Source organism: Myripristis murdjan, chromosome 5 (assembly GCF_902150065.1).
Source record: "Myripristis murdjan chromosome 5, fMyrMur1.1, whole genome shotgun sequence".
In the NCBI taxonomy this organism is placed as follows: Eukaryota; Metazoa; Chordata; class Actinopteri; order Holocentriformes; family Holocentridae; genus Myripristis; species Myripristis murdjan.
Genome location: NC_043984.1, coordinates 32,813,682 through 32,822,200, shown reverse-complemented (window position 1 = coordinate 32,822,200; position 8,519 = coordinate 32,813,682).

Sequence of the window (8,519 nt, the reverse complement as noted above, 5' to 3'; positions counted from 1 at the left end):
AAAAATTTAAAAAACAAACAAACAAAAAAAAGAAGCAAAAAAAAATAACCCTCTGCTGCAAGACAGACGGCCTCACAGAAAAGGCCAAAGGAACCAAAATGGAGGGTTTAAGAGTGCTTCTGTTTTTTTTTTTAAAAAAAAATAAATAAATCTGTCCTGGATAGGAATCGATGCCAGAAGGGAAGAGAGAAAGAGAGAGAGAGAGATGGAGTGAAAGCAGCAGAGAGAAAGGAGAGGACAGGGGAGGATGGAGAGGAAAAAAGAAAGTGGCGAGGGAGAGACAGAGGCAGAGAGAGGGAAGAGAGAGAGAGAGAGAGTGAGAGAGAGAGAGATGTGTGGACTAGCTGAGCTCAGCACTACTGCAGCCTTTTATATGTGGGGCACGAGCCCCAAAGATCAGGTGGTGCTTTGGAAGAGGGAGCTGCTTAGCATTAATCCATCAAACATCCCCGGGGACACACATCAAATTACCACGAGCCGTCTGTGCATCTCGCTGCACGCACACACACACACTCTCTCTCTCTCTCTCTCTCTCTCTCTCTCCCTCTCTCACACACACACACACACACACACACAGAGAGAACAACCCCCCCAACCACCACCACCTCCTCCTCCTCCTCCTCTTACCCCTTCATCTCTCCTCTCCTAGGGAAGGGGAGCAGACAATAGCAGTGCAGAAGCACGTGGGTGACACTATACACAACATCTTGTCCTCCATTGTCTTTCAATGAAGTAGCTAACACAATGTATGCTGCCCTGAATCAGCTTGAGCACCCCCCCCACCCCCACCCCACCCCACCCCCCTCTTCTTCCTGCTCCCCCCCAGCCTCCCTTTGACTTCCTCTCCACTGCATCTCTGATATTTCATCACCAACATCATCATCATCATCATCAACAACAGCAACATCATCCACCCACAGATCTGGCTCATTATTGCAATGCAATGCAATGCTAAACTGCTGTACCTCGACCTTGTTATGTAAATGGCAATATGGATTTCCTTGTGAGCGTTTCCACCAAATGTAGGTCGTCGTTAACTTGCAGCCAGTGTGCCTTCATTTGCATTCGTGATGTCTTAACTGAGGGGGTTTTTTTGGGGGGGATTTTTTTTTGTTTTGTTTTTGTTTTTATTCATGCACCGGCTGCCTTGTTACCTGTAACTGTATCACTGCATCGCTTACACAACACGGAGTCAGTCAACTCAATCCGCACCAAGCAGGTGGGGGTGAAATGAGACACAAATGCTTAAATCTCTTTGTCGTTATAAATGTGTGCTGCATGGCCGAGCTTTGTTCAAACCAGCTGAACTTTTTTGTTAACTTCTGGTGGGGATCCCAGGGTTTCCAAAGATACCAAACATGCCCTGCAGAATTAGAGGGAAATGTGTATAAAATGATGCACAAGACATTTCTATTTCATCTAATGCTGCAGGTGTGGATGTAATCAGAAAATCAGAACATCTTTATTGTCATTATACCAAAAAAGCATAACGAAATTGTGTGCATTTCCATTTCCAGTACCTTTCAGTAGAAGGAATAAAAGGGGAAATAACTAAAAAACAATACAGTAAGTTAATAATATTACATAAGTGACATGCAACATGTTATTTCTTAATTTGAAGCTACTTAAGGGGAAATTGAAGGGAATTTAAGGGGTTCACGCTGTACACAGATAGATGTATTCCTGAAACAGCTGAATCAGTGTGAATGATACATCACACATGATGAAGTTAGAGGCAACTGTAAGGCAGACAGCATGTGCATAAAGCAGAAAACCTCAAAATTAACCCTTTAAATGTGCACTTATGCAGCTTCACAGATAAAATAAAACACTTTTTCCATATTGTAACACAGCGGCACATCCATATTGTGCATCTGCTGGTTGCAGGGCTTCACTGAGGCTGCATCAAACTTATATTTTGTGAAATATTCAAAACCAGGATGCCACTGTTTTTTATGGCTGCAGCATTACATACAATAGAAAATATCGACATGTGTGTAGTTATGTATGTAAGTATGTGTGCGTATGCATTTACATATGTGTGATTGTGAAGGTGTTCATATGTATATGCATATATGCGTAATCTCTTTTTTTCTCTTTTCTTGTCTTTTTTGGCAGAAACAAATGCTACTGGTGTTACATGTTGTATCTGTCTTAAAAAAGAAGAAATAAAATAAAATATTTGATCACAAAAAAAAAAAAAAAGAAAATATCGACATGTCTCGTGCATCATGTTGTACACATTTCCCTGTAACTCAGCAGGACATGTTTTGTGTCTTTGGAAACCGTGGAGTCTCTGCTAGAATTTAAAATAAAAATCTGTAGATTTGAACAAAACTCGGCCATGTAGCGTCCATTTGTAACGGCGAACCCACTGATAGGACCGGTGTAGTGGAAGAGGTTTTAAGACATTTTAGCGAATGTATCACACGTATAAAACATAGACACATATTTTTTGTGTATTTTAATCATGTGGGACTGTTTTAAGTGCTACATTCTTCACATTTCTATGAGACTGCTACGCTGGTTTAACATTGCTATTTTTCATCTACATCCCCTCTCTGTCGGTGGCAGTTTTATGCCTCTCTGAAGACCCCCCCTCCATAAAACCCTCATCCAGATACAATGGCCCCCACGGTGACTTCCGGTCTGTCGGCCGTGACAGGCTGACCTCCGGGTGCCGGCGGGGTCACGGGGTCAAACTCTGGTTGTGTCAGAGAGACAGCAGCTTAAACACAGCTTGGACGGCTCACGCGCACACAGATGGCTCGGCGAGGTACAGGTCATTTAGACTGGATCATAAAAAAAAATATAATCTCACACACAGATGCTGATGGGGGATTTTCCACCAGCGCCTCATATTGTGACATGTTTTCATTGGAGAAATCCCCTCCTGTCTGGTCTATTTTGAACACAGCAGAGGGACGGTGGCGAGAAGGGATCAGAAAATGAGAGAAATGCTGCTTGAAGACGCAAGCCTCAATGACGGGGTTGGTAAAAAAAAAAAAATCTTCAATCCCCAAAGCCCCATGTATAAATCTTATTCATATTTGCAGTAGTTGCTGGTATTATCAGTCATAACGGTATTAGCAATAACAGCAGTAGCGGTTATTATAGCAGTACTTGTCACCACTGTACTAGTAGCAGGGACTTTAGATTATGAGTTAATACTAGAATTTTGAAAATGACACCAATACGAGTGTTTTTAGTAACAGCCGATTCAACTTGATACCTCATTCTGTAACTCAGTTTTGATCATTTTAATGTAATCTTAGCCTGGTTTGGTTTGGTTTGCTTATTTTACACATATAAAATGATTTATAAAAGATACAAAATACATTTTCCAGGTAGCATATCACTGCATGTAAGTATACACAATGTGTTTCTGTCATACTAATAATTAAAAAAAAAAAAAAAAAAAAAGTAAAGGAAAAAGAGAGAAAAAATGAAAACAATGCAACACACTGACAACAATGCATCCCATAAATACCCATCTATTACACATGCATGAAAGGTGCTGTATAAAGTGTAATTGATGGATTGATTGACTGACTGCACAAATGTAATGAATGAAGTCATAGTCACAAGCTCACATACACACACATCAAAAGCACACACCCATAATACATGCACATATACAGAAATCCTGCTATTAACAGCCAAAGAGTTTACACTCATGTGGTACGGCTCAGAGTTTCCATAAGACAAGAACAATAAAAGAAAATAGCCTGTATGTTTAAACACTTGAATTTCTCAAAGTTGCAGTTGTGTTTACAGAGCTATAAAAACAAACTGAGAACACATAATCATGCCATTTTTACCTGTTAGTACGCACGACTTTTCATAGACTCTAATTTTAAATTCATATTTTGTCGAGCTGTTGTGTTCGCAGCTTGAAGCCTACAGGACAGCGCCGCACTTGTGCCTTTTATTCGTTCTTTTTCTAATGTGGCCTGTAGATTTAAATACTCGAAACATAACCCTTCTGTTTACTCAAATAAAGTAGTGTGTGCTTAATGAGATTCCTGGTTTTGCAGCGGTATCCGATCGGGTATCGAGAATCCCAGAATTTCACTGGTATTGGTATAAACAAACAAAATTGTAGTATTGTGACATCTCTAATTAGTAGTAACAGCAGTGGCACTAGTAGTATTAGTAGTAACAGCAGTGGTAGCAGTAGTAATAGTAGTAACAGCAGAGGTACTAGTAGTATTAGTAGTAACAGCAGTGGTAGCAGTAGTAATAGTAGTAACAGCAGTGGTAGTAGTAGTAATAGTAGTAACAGCAGTGGTACTAGTAGTAATAGTAGTAACAGCAGTGGTAGTAGTAGTAACTGTAGTAACAGCAGTGGTAGTAGTAGTAATAGTGGTAACAGCGGTGGTACTAGTAGTAACAGTAGTAACAGCAGTGGTACTAGTAGTAACTGTAGGAACAGCAGAGGTATTAGTAGTAATAGTAGTAACAGTAGAGGTAGTAGTAGTAACAGTAGTAACAGCAGTGGTATTAGTAGTAATAGTAGTAACTGCAGTGGTAGTGGTAGTAATAGTGGTAACAGCAGTGGTACTAGTAGTAACAGTAGTAACAGCAGTGGTAGTAGTAGTAATAGTAGTAACAGCAGAGGCAGTAGTAGTAACAGTAGTAACAGCAGAGGTAGTAGTAGTAATAGTAGTAACAGCAGTGGCACTAGTAGTAACAGTAATAACAGCAGAGGTAGTAGTAGTAATAGTAGTAACAGCAGTGGTAGTAGTAGTAATAGTAGTAACAGCGGTGGTAGTAGTAGTAATAGTAGTAACTGCAGTGGTAGTAGTAGTAATAGTAGTAACTGCAGTGGTAGTAGTAGTAATAGTGGTAACAGCAGTGGTACTAGTACTAACAGTAGTAACAGCAGTGGTACTAGTAGTGACAGTAGTAACAGCAGTGGTACTAGTAGTAACAGTAGTAACAGCAGTGATACTAGTAGTAACTGTAGGAACAGCAGAGGTATTAGTAGTAATAGTAGTAACAGTAGAGGTAGTAGTAGTAACAGTAGTAACAGCAGTGGTAGTAGCAGTAATAGTGGTAACAGCGGTGGTAGTAGCAGTAATAGTGGTAACAGCAGTGGTAGTAGTAGTAACAGTAGTAACAGCAGTGGTAGTAGCAGTAATAGTGGTAACAGCAGTGGTAGTAGCAGCAGGAGCATATTTCCCCTGATATTTATGTCTCAGTATTCGGAAGCACAGATGCTGGCGAGCTCAAGATGGCTAAGAAGTTGTAATCTGCAGTGACTTTGACTGTCAACTTAAGAGTGAAACATTCATTTAAACTGCAGTGATGTCATCGGTGAGTCATGCAAAAGGTTTCCCAGAGGACTGGACCGATCACTCACAGTGTGAGTCAGACAAACGCAGCGTAGTGCCACAGCGTGTTATCACGGCTGCATCACAGTGGAAAAACACACTGGACTGATAATGATGCAGGTGATCCCACCGTGCTGCTAATAATGTCTTACACAGTGTCTCCAAGCTGTACCACGTGACAACACACAGTCACGGGCTGAACTTGCAGCCCATCTCAAAACTTGCATTAGCGGTGCAGACAGATGCTCTCTATAGGGGTAAATGCACGCTCGAGGTGGGGTGAATCATCCACCGACTGTCTATCCAGGCCTGTTGAGCTGTGATAAGTGAGATAATTTGTGCTAATCACATCCAGTCATTAGAGAACCATCTGAAAAACAAACGCAGGTCCTTTTCACTGAGGCGTCTTTTCAGCACCTCCACCAAAATCTCTCACTCCGGGATCCGACAATGAGGCAGCTGCAAGCCAGTGAATGAGAGTGATTGTCTCTTTTCTTTTAATCAGCAGTTAGCGAGTGAGAAACAGCAGAATTCCCCCTCTTCAATCTGCATGTTTTTTCAGGGTTAATTGTGGTTAGCTGCGGAGAGCGACTCGTGATTCGTGTTGCTACACATTTTGTGCATTTTTTTTTTTTTTTTGTAAACGACCAGCTTGGTGTAAAAAAAAAAAGACGCCCGTGAGCGGCCCGTGGAGATTTGTCTCGTGCGCCGCTCTGCAGCAGCAGCAAATGACAAAACCTCAAAGTCAATTTGGAGGTGACTGGTTAAAGCCCTGCACGAGCGGCCTCGTCCGCACCGTGTGCAGCGTGCGTGTGCGAGGGGTCAGCGGGGGGAGACGAGGAAAAACTCCCAGCCGTCAGGTGAGTGACAGGGAGTGGAGGGGGATGCTGAAGGGGCCAACAGGGACGCAAAGAGGGGAGGCGGAAAAGGGGGGGGATTGTACAACTACATTTTAATCTAGTCAGGCCTCAATCCTGATAAAAGGAACCTGTCCATCTCTCTCCTTTCCATTTCGGAGGTCATCAATCAAACGTGTCACTGGCCTCTGCTCTGGTGCATGTCAGGGTCTCGGGGGAGAAGCCAGGCGTGAGCTACAGATGCTGCTCAGAAATGGAAAAACAGAGAGATGAGGGGGGGGAAAAAATGCAGTGGATGGAGAGAATGATGACATGCCGGATGGCGGATGAAGCTATGAGACAGACAATGGAACAACAGGTGTATTGTATTCAGTGCAGATAGCCGCTCCAAAATCTGTGAAAACAATCTGAGGGTTTTTTTTTTTTTTTTTTTTCATCTGAGAGAAGGCAAGAGTCAACATTTATTCCAAACACAGCCTGTCTTGGTGCTGCACTGCATTCTGGTCTATCTGCTGCTGCCCGTGGTTGAAGAAATTGGTCTCTGTGCTCTTTGACGACGGATTTCTCCTTGTATGAACGTCGATGAGCGGCGGTGCAAAAAGGCAGCTGTAGAAAGAAGGCCTCGCTCTTTGTGTTTGTGAGGGACTGACACCAACTTTCTGTGCACCTTAACAGTTTTTCTGTTTACATTTTTAGGTTTTTACATGTTTTTAGCGCTACTTTTAGTAGTTTTAATTGTCTTTGTCTTTGTCTTTGTGATACTGTATGGACCGGGGGGAATGATATTTCGTTTTTTATGTGCACAAGGGCATAAGAAATGACAAATAAAGAAATCTTGAATCCTGAAAACCTGACGTTTACGGTCCATGTTTTAGATCGCTGAAACATTTCCACTGTCAGACACCATTTAAGCTACATGGTTGTCCACATTTAGGGAAAAAACAGCATTCATAACTTTTTTTTTTTTTTTTAGGACGAATTTTTCCTGTAATATATTTGTGCTCATCTCCCTTGTGCCCGTTTAAGGACCTCCAATACGTTACAAATATAGATGAGTACACAGCCTTAGCATGTTGGGAACATTTCTGGGTTCATCTACAACGTGTCCGCTACATTGCTGCAGCGTATAAAAAATGATCGCACGGCGCACATTAGTGAAATAAGCCGGTTTATCACCTAAAAGTCCCTGTCCCGGTGTCCTTGGCACCTGATATTGATAGAGACCTCCACCGCACCCAAGTGAATTAACTTTCGCCGGACTTCGCCCTGCCAATAATGCTGCATATTCTTGGCCCGCGGCGTACATCACTCCTCCATTTCTGTTCAATATACAATCAGCTGATGGTGTCACTGGGGGTGACATTGTCTCTACAAGTGTCATTCGCTGGCCTTGAGAGCACTTACACTAAATGGCTCCTTGCCAAATAGCCCTTCAGCGCCGGGCCAGTTCAATTGCACTGTCAAAAGGAGAATTACCTGCCAAGGGCCCCAAATGGGAGCTCTCCACTGATAAAGGACACTGCGAATCATTTGGCTAATGTCCGCATTAAAAAAAGCTCATTTCGCAGGAGTGAAGTATTGAGGGTAATCGCCGCATCTGCATAAGCAGGGAGCGGCCACAAAGAGAGAGAGCACTGACGATTTGACTTAATTGAGAGGCACGTGGCATGCTGGGGCTGTAAGAAAGTAGAGCGCGCGCATGTGTGTGTGTGTGTGTGTGTGTGTGTGTGTGTGGAGTGGAGGGGAGGGTGTGTGGGGGCATTGAGAAAGAGGTTTCAGTGTGATAGCAGCCAGCTGTAAAGCTATGAGTGCAGACTGGGTGCTTGTCATGGAGTAGAGTTGGACTGGAGGGGGGGGCTGGGAGGACACTGGGGAGAAGTGAGGTAGGGAAGGAGGGGGTGGTCTCTCACCCTTACACCCTTTGTCTCCTGGCCATCTGCTGGAGTTTCATAATGGGTGTGAGTGTGTGTGCGTGTGTGTGTGTGAGGAGAGGAGGGAGGGTTTGCAGAAAAGGGGGTTCACATTCCGTCACCTTACAGCCGTCCACGCCGCAGAGCCTCTGCTGAGCCCGCAGGCCGCAGGAGCTCTGACACCCGGACACAAATTTACAGCCCCACCCCACCTCCCCTCCTCCTCACCCCTCCACCCTCGATGGCCTCCTTCTTCGCCTGGTGACCCCGTGCAAATGACTCTCCATTTCCCAAACAGTCACTTTGGTTTATCGGCCATTTTGCCGGTGAATGAGACGGGAGGAAGTAGTTAAATTTAGACCAAACCCGAGGCTGGCTCAGCAGGTCGGACGGGCCCAGCACAGCCTAACTCTGCC